The following is a 12,086-nucleotide window of genomic DNA, read 5'->3' as shown; positions in this document are numbered from 1 at the left end:
CCGCCGAACTCTCAGTACACGAGGGTACCATTAAATATCATATCACAAAACCGCCAAAACTCGTGAGCAAAGCTCAAGTAACAAACCACCAATCTCAATCATAGTCACACAAGGTCATCATCATTACCAAGAAGACTAAGACTCAACAATAGTCTTAATCAAGTATCAACAAAGGTACAACGATTTACATACGTTCACATCATAGGAATCAATCAAGATATCACAATAAAGACATGAGACCATACTCAACAACAAAGGATTCCAATCCAAAACCAAATGATTGTCAACACAAGTTGTCAATCCCAATACGAAGGAACAAACCACACATACTAGCATATCAACATCAAACTAGCATGCTTAGCAAACGGGTAAACCAAAATTAGTTCCAAACAACATTCAAGACTCACATTAGCCCAACGAATCACAAAGTTGGACCTTTAACACGATTCAAGACACCAAATCCTGCATGGATTCCTAACATACCGTTCTAGAAGTATGAAATATCAAGAAGACTCACAAATAGCCCAATAAAACAACATCGGGAGGTCAAAACATCAATACCGAGTCAAAAGAATCACGGGGAACAAATCCCCGGCCAACCACCACTGTGTACCCCGCGGGTGGGGCCACGGGTGGACAACCACCCGCGGTTCCGCCCGCGGGTACCAACCCACGAGGAACACGTTCCCCGCGGGTGGGGCGGCGAGTAGGGCCCTGCCCGCCGTTCCGCCCGCGGGTACCACTTGTACACCAAAAATATCCCTTCGGGTATTTTCAACTACAAGGCCAAAATCAAGTCCAAAACACCCAAAATCTCACACATAACAACAATATGACTTGAACCCAAGAAATAGCCAAACAATGGCATTCAAGAACCCTAAGAACAAACTCTAAACATGCATCACCACAAGACAATGCATCAAATCTCACAAATCAACACAAGAATCACAAGTAGAAGCCAATAATCATCATATAAGTAAGAAAATAGGTTTTGTAAAGCATGGGTTACCTTTGTAGCCTAATAACTTCCTCTTTTCACCCTTAGAAAACCTTTCCTAAAGCTCCTCTTCCACACCAACTTCATACAAAAACCAAAACACAACAAAGATCCTATCTTTAGAAAAACACACCTAAAAGGAGGTTAAAAACATCAAAAGACCAAGGATCTTACCCTCCCCTATGCTCAAGATGAAGAAAGTAGGAATCTTGGAAGACAAACTTGCAAGACTTGGATGCTCAAATTCTAGCTTGGAGAAGAAGCTAAACCATTTTAGAGAGAGGCTAGAGGTTTTTGTGTTTTAGGTTGAAGGGTGAATGAAATGAAAGAGTATTGCTAGGTTAGCTTGAATCACAAACCTTAGGTAGAAAGACATTCCTACCCTTACTAATGTTGGAAAGACAAGGGAATAAGGGCACAACTCAAGAAGCACAAGGTACAACCCTTTAACTTAGGTGACTAGTCAAAATCTAGTCCCTCGACTATTAAATTTCAAGATTTTTAGGAATAGATTAGCAAAGAGACTTGGATTAATTCCTTAATTAATCATTGATTAGCGTTGGGGTGTCACAAAGCATGCTTCCCAGACCTAACCAGTTTCTTGATCAGTGTGGGAGCCTCAACACTTCCTGCAACACTCACTTCCTACTGCTCATCATCAATGCTCACCTGGTAAACACCTTCAATTCTCTGAAGAATCTTCTACACTTTCTGCTTGCACCCATCACAATGTATGTTCACTTTGAGCACACATGTCTAGATCTTGAGGTGCTTAAAGTCTTCATCTTTAGTTATTTCTTTAGCGATGTTTGGAATGAATATAAAGATCTCTATTTCAAACGAAAGGGGGAGGGAAAATAAAATAGTAAAAAATATTATGAACCCAACACTACACAATGTTAAAAAAAATTAATAATAGAAAAAAAAATAATAATAATATTACAAAGTAGCTATTTAGTCTATTTTGAAGGATTTATGCAAAGAGTCCAATTAACAGTATATTTTTTCAGCACAAGTGCATTGGTAAACTGAGTGTAACACCCCACTTTTCTATCTCTTAATCACAATTCTAAACCAACATTAACATAGCAGCGGAATTAATAACTAAAAAGGTAACTAGTGGGAATGTCACCGCCACAACAACCACTCTATGGTGATTGCACAGGCTAAGGGGTAGAACTAGAAATAAAATAATATCTGACATCCATATTAAATACTGAAAAACATAAGGGCGAAAAAAAATCACCCCATAAGTCTACATCCTCGAAGTCTACAAATCAACATAAGTCTAGAATCTGGAAAACAAAGTCATCAACATAAACATAGAGTTTAGACATCTTAATCTACGAGAATAATCTAACTCGATCACTTCCCACTGCTGGGCCCACCTGAAAGGGGTTTTGCAAGCAACACATAGATAAATAGGAAAAACACCCGTTAGCACGAAACTAAGTATAACCACACTCAACCCTGTAAAGCATCATAGCATATACTTTGAAAACTTTTGACTTCTCTTATAAACAACAAACCCATCTCAAATCATCTTTAGAGCTATCACATACTTTCTAGATGCTTGCAACCTATAATATCAACAGGCATGCTTATATATATAAGACTGAACAATTTAGATACTTCAACATATAAACTTCTCAATTAACTTAACAAGCAACTCATGCTCATAGGTAGGATCATGCTAATAAACCATACAACAGGTATTCTCATGCTCTCAAATTCTCATCACATAAACTTGATATACAAAGCTTCAAATGTAACTAAACAATCATGCTCGATGAACAATCTTAAATCAACATTCTCATTTTGTAATCTCATGCGATACTCTACTCAAGTGCAATCTCGTGTAATACTACACTCGTATGCAATCGGGTGCAATACTATACTCATATGCAATCTCGTGCAATTCTATATTCATATGCAATCTCGTGCAATTCTATATTCATATGCAATCATGTGCAATACCATACTCATATGCAATCTCATGCAATACCATACTCATATGCAATCTCGTGCAATACTATATTCATATGCAATCTCGTGCGATACTATATTCATATGCAATCATGTGCAATACTATATATATACTCATACACTCTTTATAAAAATAGAGTACTTTCTGTGGAGGTCTCTTTAAGTCATAAGTGACTTGCTTTCTTTTCTCTTGAGTCTCTCTTGACTCACTTTCTTTTCTCTTGAGTCTGTATTGACTCACTTTCTTTTCTTTTGAGTCTCTATTGACTCACTTTCTTTTCTTCTCGCTCGTAGACTGTTCAGGGTTTCACCGAAGCGTGAATTGCCCCATCGGGAACGGAGTAAAGCCGACCCAATATCTCCTACCATCTACGGAACCAATCTCGTGGTTTTCGCGCTGTGGAATCAGGTATCGAACTTTAAGTGTGCACACCCCCTAACCAGGATTCCAAGCCTGGCGGACAGTTTCCAACCTTGTAACGTGGAAATACGCCGCGTTACATGTACTGGGACCGCAATGTCCATAAATATCTCCCGAGAGGACATAGTCTAAATGGTATCCTCCAAAACCTCACCGATATAGATAATACATGATATATCTGTCATGCATCAATCTCATGCATGCAACAACTCTAATGTTTCTCAATACATCAAAGAATGATATATCACATGCTTATGGCTTTTTGAATGTAATACTTGGGCTCACGTTGGAACCTTATGCGTTTTTGAAATATGACATATGTGAGATGCCAAAATACTCTATAACATGCTTCTAAACTATGTATAAAATAACATGACGTACTCAAGAATATAACATCATGCTCGGTTTGCAACATAGCAAATTCTATACATTTCTAACAACAAAATATGCTTCAAATATCATTGATCAAATATCACATTCTAGTCATGCTTTCATAATAAATCATATTCTCAAAGGATCATGTTTCTCTACTCAATACAAAAATATCATCAGATCACATAGTCAAGTTTTTCTCATACACAGTGAACTAACAAATATATGAACTGTGTAGCAATTCTTCAATAAATCCTTCATATCATACTCATTTTCGATCCAAATTCGACGAAATCAAAGCCAAAACGTGCGTTGAGACGATCCCGAAGTGCCGAGCTACACCGTAAAACCTGGCCCGAAATGACACGTAGCTGAGCCACAAGGGCCCGACCACTGCACAAATTCTTCTCAGATCAATACTCAGGGACCTGGGGTGGGAATCCTCATGATCCGCCCGATGTGCCTCGTTACAACACCGGGACTAGGCGGCGGCCCTCTTCTAGGGCCGTGCCCTAGTCCCGTGCAACCCCGGCTCTAACCGGCGGCCCTCCTGATGGGCCGCGGCTAGGGCCGCTGGTCTAATCTGGTGCACCCTGTGTGTGCACCAGATGGCATTTTCATCTGCAATTTCAATCCAAACAAGTCCAAAACATTCTCAACAACTCAATTGAAAATACTTGATCACTTCTAAGCATAAACACAACAAAATCTCATAATTTCTACTCATCTCTTCTCAACAACAAGGCTTCACAGAGCCAAAATCAAAGAGGAATCCATGGGGTTATACCTCTTGTAGATTCTTCTTCTTGTGTGGATCCCTTCTCCTTTCCCCTTCAGAGATTACTATCTTCCCCCACCTATCTTCCTCAAACAAACATACATGCATACTAAGCTTAAGGCAACTCAAAGATGGGAGGTAAAGAATGAACAAAGTCTTTGAAATGAAAATGAAATGGACGGAGGAATGAATGGCAAAACACTTACTGTGATTTCTTCTAAGTCTTGGAGTGAAGAGGCTAATGGAATGGATCAGGAGAAACAAGGAGAATATGTTCTATTTATATGAGTTCAAAACCCTAGGTAGGTGGCCAATGATTTGTTGGGGGCAAAAGGGTAATTTTAGCTTGCTCTCTAAAGTATCAGACAAAGCTTTGTGGTTCACCTTGTATCACGGACCAAGGGCTAGAAATTCTATTTTTAAATACTTTGGGGTTGAAAATGAATTTTCTCATAGAGTCTTCTAGATGAACACTTGTTTAAGGCTTCTAAAAATTCTCCCGGTCTCACTCAGATTGGTTTCTCAATTTAAAACTTGGTACGCGAAGTACCCGAAAATTTAGGATTTTGGATTGAAAATAAGTTTTGGTGTTGAATTAATTTAAAATGTGACTAAAATAATTTATTCAAACACCAATTGATCGCAAAAATTTTTAATGGAGTGAAAGTGGCTATTTTGGAATTTCTTAAAATTGGATTTATAAAATAAAATTTTGGGTTGTTACACTGAGATATAGGTCATCCCCAATAGGGGGATTTTGCACAGATTTTAAGAAAAAAAAAATGATTTGTTGGAGGAGAGAGGAGAGAGAGGGATGAAGTTGTTATGTTATTTAGGGGATTTTGTCAGGGGTTTGGGGGGGGGGGGGGGGGTTCAGTTTTTTATTTTTCCTTTTTTTTTTTTTTTTTCCTTTTCACCCATTTATATTTCCTAATCACACCTGCAAAATCTCCTCAAAATCCTACCACTATTGAGGATGCCCTAAGGGGTCTGCGAATCTAGGTTTTAGTTGTACTGATGTGGATTTCATACTTTCAACACTCAGCAGTTGATATTATTTGTTTTCCATTGAATTTAACTGAAACCTTCTTCACTTGAAAACAATGTAGTCCAACATAAGTTCATACTAAACCACCTATTGAACCTAGCAAGATTTCATGACCACCAAGCCTTGGGCATAAAAGGTTTCAAATGTGAAGATTTACAGTGGGATATGAAACTTACTCTGGTCTTGAAGGACCATGGAACATGAGTGTTTGAAAAATGGCCTCTTATGTTCCATCAACTACACCAACACCGATCAGTGCTAAATGGGGAAGAAGGAGAAATCTTGAAGAATTACAATTTTATCCCCACTTTTGACAGTCAACAAATAGTCAAATTAATAGAGGACTAAGTTGGGTAAAAATTACATAGTTGAGGACTTAATTGGGTAAAAATGATAGTCGACGACCAAATTGGTAATTACGGCATAGTCGAGGGACCATTTTGTTGCTTACTGCAGAGCTTGGTCAGTAGAGGTCATCGCCCATAACAGCGCCCACGGTCTTCACCTTTGCAGCAGCTCGTCGTCGTTGCTTTTGCTCCTCGCTATTTCTCGTCGACGTCACTCCTTGCCGTTTCTCATCATTGTCGACGTCGCTCCTTGCCGTTTCTCATCATCGTCGACGTCACTCCTTGCTATTTCTTGTCGCCTTCGTCGTATCTGCTACAGGTTAGTTCAATTCCTAATTCCATTTATCTCTAATTCTTAAACCCTAATGTAACACCCCCTTTTTCTTAACCTTGATTAACAAACTAAACCTTTATAGATAATCTAAGCAGCAGAAATAAACTCAATTAACAACTTAAAGGAGTGTCACTGCCATAATCACCATCCACTGTGATTGCATAGGCTATGGGTAAAACTAAAACATTAAAGTCCAACTAGCAACCGATAAACTAGGGGAATGAAACCCCGGTGTCCAGCACCAACGAAAGGGATAGTCTACTACAACCATTAAGACAAAAGAGAGTTTATACTACAAGCTATCTAGCTAAACTAGTCTAACTTGTGCTCTCGTTTCTACGAACTGGGCCCACCTGAAAGGGGTCAACAAACAACAAGTAGCAAACAAAACCCGTTAGCACGAAGCTAAGTATAACGCCACTCAATCCTATAAAGTAATACTGTATATACTTTGGAAAACCGAAGTTTCACATTCTCAAATCAAACTAGATTGATCACTTAAACATACTTGGCGTTAACTTCTAGATGCTTGCAACCTAATAAACATATAGGCATGCTCTTACAATAAACAACTCATCACAGTCTTAACTTATGAACAATCTAAAGCTTTCTCAAGTACTCAACAATCATGCTTTCTCATATAATCAAATAAGCAATCTTATGCTATCAAATACTCATCAAGAAATCTTGTGCAAGACATATCTTATAAGCAAACTCATGCTATCGTATACTACTCATGCAATCTCATGCAAGACATATCTCATAAGCAACTCATGCTATTATATACTACTCATGCAATCTCGTGCAAAACATATCTCATAAGCAAACTCATACTACTAATCATGCAATCTAGTGCAAGACATATTTCATAAGCAAACTCATACTACTAATCATGCAATCTAGTGCAAGACATATGTAAGCAATCTCGTGCTACTACTCATGCAGTCTAGTGCAAGATATATATAAGCAATCTCGTGCTACTACTCATGCAATCTAGTGCAGATATATATAAGCAATCTCGTGCTACTACTCATGCAATCTAGTGCAAGATATATAACTCATAAGATGGGCTATAGTAAGTATAGATATACATATACACTCTTTCAAAAATAATACTTTTTCTGTGGAGGTTTCTTATTGTCATAAATGACTTGCTTTGCTTTTCTTTCCCTTGAGTCTCAATGACTTGCTTTCTTTCTCTTGAGTCTCTTGACTCACTTTCTTTGAGTCTCAATGACTCTCTTTCTTTCTCTTGAGTCTCTTGACTCGCTTTATCTTTACTCGTGGGCGAGGTCGGGCTTCACCATAATGTGAATGAACCCATTCGGCACGGCATCTAGCCGGCCAATCTCTCATCCCGCCCATAGAACCAATCTCGTGGTTCCAATACTCGTACTCTGTGGAATCAGGTATCGAACTATCAGTGAGCACACCCCCTGACCAGGATTCCAAGCCTGGCGGACAGTTTCCAACCTCGTAACGTGGGAATACACCGCGTTACATGATATCGGATCGCAATGTCCATTGCTTTCTCTTTTACTCCGAAAGGACATAGTCCAAACGGGTCATCCAAAACAAGGTTTTCCTCACAATAGATATATATAGATATCACTCATGTAACTCAAATACAAGATAAAGACTTTCCAACATGGATATGAGTTTTTGAAAAATAATACTTAGGCTTACGTTAGCCCCTTATGCACTTTTAAAACATGATATGCTCAATAATGCCCTTTATTGTAAAATATGCTTCTAGCTTCTATTCACTGAAACTCAAACAATCCAATAATTCATGCTTGAACTCATAACTTAACAAATCTTCTCAAAAAAAAAAAAACTTAGCAAGTAGTTAACATGCTATTGGAACTCAAAATGCTAAAAGAACTCATTTACTATAAGATACTTTCAAGTTGGACATGATCTGTATACTTTCATGCTTGGAAACTTAGTGTAAGTGTTTTATTTGTGTAAAACCCCAACATATAATTGGCAATATTATTATGGCAAATTAAGATAGGGTTTATCTTGGTGTTTCTTTATTCTTACAGAAGACTGACTGATCAGTACAATCAACAGACGCACTGATAGATCAAGCCACTGAAGATCTGTTAAAGGAAAGTTTTCTAAAAAGCTGGGACGCGGTTATGAGACGACAGTTTTGGAAAGAATATCAGCGGATCAGCGTGAAAGGTATGGACCGAATCTTAAAGATCTCTTTCTTCACAAAAAGTCCTACCATCTACAATCAGAGATATATTTGGAGAGTGTCTAAATCCAAAGGAGCATATATATCCTTATTCGTTCAAAAATTAGGGTTACATTGATTGAAGCCGCAACACTCTTTACTAAACAATACACATCTCTGGTTATCATGCCTCTTCTCAAGATTACGAGTTCTTAGTGATTATGAAGAAGAACTTGAGAAGTATCAACGTTGCTTAAACGATAGGACGCGAAGATCACTCAGTTGTGGGAACAACGTGGGACTGCGTCAGTGAAGCGGACTGCATCAGAGTTAGCTCTCCAATTGAAGGGATTTCATTGGACTTCTACATGCATGGATCTCCGACTTCAACAAACCACTAAACCTTTGTAGACTGGGTATTGACCTTGTGTGAGGCACTTGGGTGAGATTGCTGTTTCTCTACCTTTGTACATTGGATTATGATTTAGTGGATTGGACGCCTCGGTGATTGTCCCCCAGATGTAGATACACACTGTATCGAACTGGGTAAACAAACATATGCGTTGATTTACTTTCTGCCTTAGTCTTCCGCTTTATATTTATATGCCTCTATCTGGATGACTGATCAATTGAGTATCTGAGTCAGTCAATCCAGTATTTCAGTTGCTAGAAACTAAATCTATATTCGTCTACTGAGAATATGCAAAATTGCATGTGGTATCAGAGCTTTAAAGTCTACATAGTGACTTGATCCTTACGAGATTTTTTTTTTTTTTTTTTTTTTTTTGCATTTTTCTCCCTTTAAGAAGCTGTTTACTTGGTTGTCTTTTGGCTGTTAGAATGCTCTCTGCTTGTGTGTTCTGGCTGGCTGTCTGTTTTGATTCAGGATGGATGTAAGTATGAAACCACCAGAATTAGATGGTCACAACTATTCCTTCTAGAAGGCTCGAATGGAGATTTATCTTCAAGCACAAGGCACTAGAGTTTTTCGTACTGCCCTCACTGGATGGAGTCCCCCGACAATTCAGAATGTAGATGGATCTGCTGAGATCAAAACAATGGAGACATGGACTGAAGATGAGATGTCGTCCTTTGATCTGAATAATAAAGCGCTGAATTCTATAATAGGATCTCTACATGAATCTGTCTTTACCTTGGTTACAGGGATAAAGGAGGCAAAACGCGTATGGGAAATCCTTGAAACTAGATTTGAGGGTACTAGTGATGTCAAACAGTCAAAGCTTCAGATGGTTTTATCAAAGTTCGAAGCTCTCAGGATGAGTGAAGAAGAAACTATCTCCAACTTCCATAGTCGAGTTCAGAATCTGATGAACAGAGTATCAGTACTTGGAGAACCTTTTACAGATGAAAGAATTGTCAAGAAGATCCTTCGCTCTTTGCCCAAACGATTCTAAATGAAAGTGACTACAATTCAGGAAAACACAGGATGGGAGAAGAAGAGTGTGGGAGAACTTATGGGTAATCTACATACCTATGAACTTCAAGTGTTGGCTGATGATGATCCTGCAGTCAGCAGAAATGGCAAGTCAGTGGCTTAGGTCGCTGAGACTGATAGAGAATCTAACACAGACGACATAGATGATGAAACCCTAGCCTTGTTAACAAAAAATTTCAAGAAAATTCTGAAAGGGTTCAACCGAAGAAGTCAAGGACAACCTAATAGGGCTCAGTACAAAAGTGGAAACTCCTCATATTGGAAATCGGAACCGTCCTCCTTCTCTAAGAACAATCAGTCCCAGACTGGTCGAACAAGGCAATTCAGAAGTACACCTACTGACATAGTGAAAACTCTAAATCGGTCAGTACAGTGTCACGAGTTTGAAGAGTTTGGACATATACAATCTGAATGTGCAACGTATCTAAAAAGAAAGAAATCTATGTGTGTGTCCCTAAGTGATGATGAAGAGGAAGCAACAGATGACCCATCTGATGAAAATGTTGGAAACTTCGTAGCCTTCTTCACGGCAACAGAGGATCACTCAGAAGAAGAAATTGATGGAGAATCCTACATATCATCGGATGATTTTGAAGAGAGACATGTTCAACTAGAGATGGAATTTGCTAAACTGGTTGGCAGCTGGGAACAACTGGTGAAAGTCAACAAGAATCTGAATGAAGATTTGAAACACAAAGATGAACTACTAAAGAAACTGAACACTGAATTAGTCACAAAAGAAGATCTTATCGCTCCGATCAGATCTCGAGAGGGAAAGCTGATAAAAGAACTGGAGGATCTGAAGAAAACCATCAAGATGATGGATACCACATCTACCTTAGAAAAAATTCTGGATTCTGGGCGAAATCCTAATGATAAAAAGGGACTTGGATTTGAGCGAGGACAACCCTCAATGTCAGCTCCTGTTTTTATCAAAGATGGTACATTCGGTGGTGATTCAGCTCTCTGTCATGAACATTGTCAATCATCAAGATCAATTCAATTCAATCAGAAAGGAAGCATGCCCACTGTGATTACTGAGGCTAAATCTAGCAGAGTCAAATTTCAGTCTCAGCACTCAAAGTTTAAGAATAAGTTTGTTAAAGTCAGACAGTATGTACCCATCTGTCACTACTATCTAACAAAAAGGCACACCAGACCTGAATGTTAGTTCTTCTATAGAGATCAGAGAAAGGAGAAATATCAGAACAAGTCTATTACTACTTTCACGAGGCAAGTGTGGGTCAGGAAATCAAAAGTAATTTGCTATCCTATAATTGTTCTGACTGCCTCTATGATTGAAGCAAGATGGTACTTCGATAGTGGCTGCTCAAGAAATATGACTCGGAATGCCAAGTGTCTCATGGCTGTTCAACCAAGCAATGGATCAGTGACGTATGGGGATGGACAAAAGGGAAAGATAATTGGTAAAGGTACTTTAAATGTGTCAGGATTGCCACATCTAGAAGAAGTTCTCTTAGTCAGTGGCCTAAAAGCAAATCTTATTAGCATCAGTCAGCTGTGTGATCAGAATTAGAATGTGTGCTTCAACCGAGACTGCTGTAGTGTCCGTGATATGGAAGATCAAGTGGTAATGGAAGGAACCCGCTCTTCTGACAATTGCTATGTTTTAACAAATGAAACTACCTGTCTTATATCAAAAGCAGACAAATCAAAACTATGGCATCGACGATTGGGACACATAAATTTCAGAGATATGGACAAGGTGATCAAACTTGAAGCTGTTCGAGGGATACCAAAGCTTAAAATAGAACAGGAAGGAGTTTGTGATGCATGTGCTATTGGAAAACAAATCAGGGCCTCTCACAAAGCAGTAAAGATGATTTCTAATGAGAGATGTCTAGAACTGGTTCATATAGACCTTATGGGACCAACTCAGATTGAAAGCATTTGAGGAAAGAAATACATCTTTGTGCGTGTGGATGATTTCTCACGGTTCAGTTGGGTATATTTTCTAAGAGAAAAGTCTGAGGAGTTTAATGCTTTCAAAACTCTGTGCATAAGAGTACAAAAAGAAAAGGACGAGCCCATTGTAAAAATCCAAAGGTTGAGGAGTGATCATGGAAAAGAGTTCGAGAACACCTTATACTTAGAATTTTGTTCAGCAAATGGGATAGCTCATGAATTCTCCGCTCCACGAA

The sequence above is a fragment of the Ipomoea nil genome, unplaced genomic scaffold, assembly GCF_001879475.1.
Source record: "Ipomoea nil cultivar Tokyo-kokei standard unplaced genomic scaffold, Asagao_1.1 scaffold0672, whole genome shotgun sequence".
Classification (NCBI taxonomy): Eukaryota; Viridiplantae; Streptophyta; class Magnoliopsida; order Solanales; family Convolvulaceae; genus Ipomoea; species Ipomoea nil.
The sequence above is the reverse complement of the archived record's forward strand: the minus strand, read 5'-3'. Positions refer to the sequence as shown.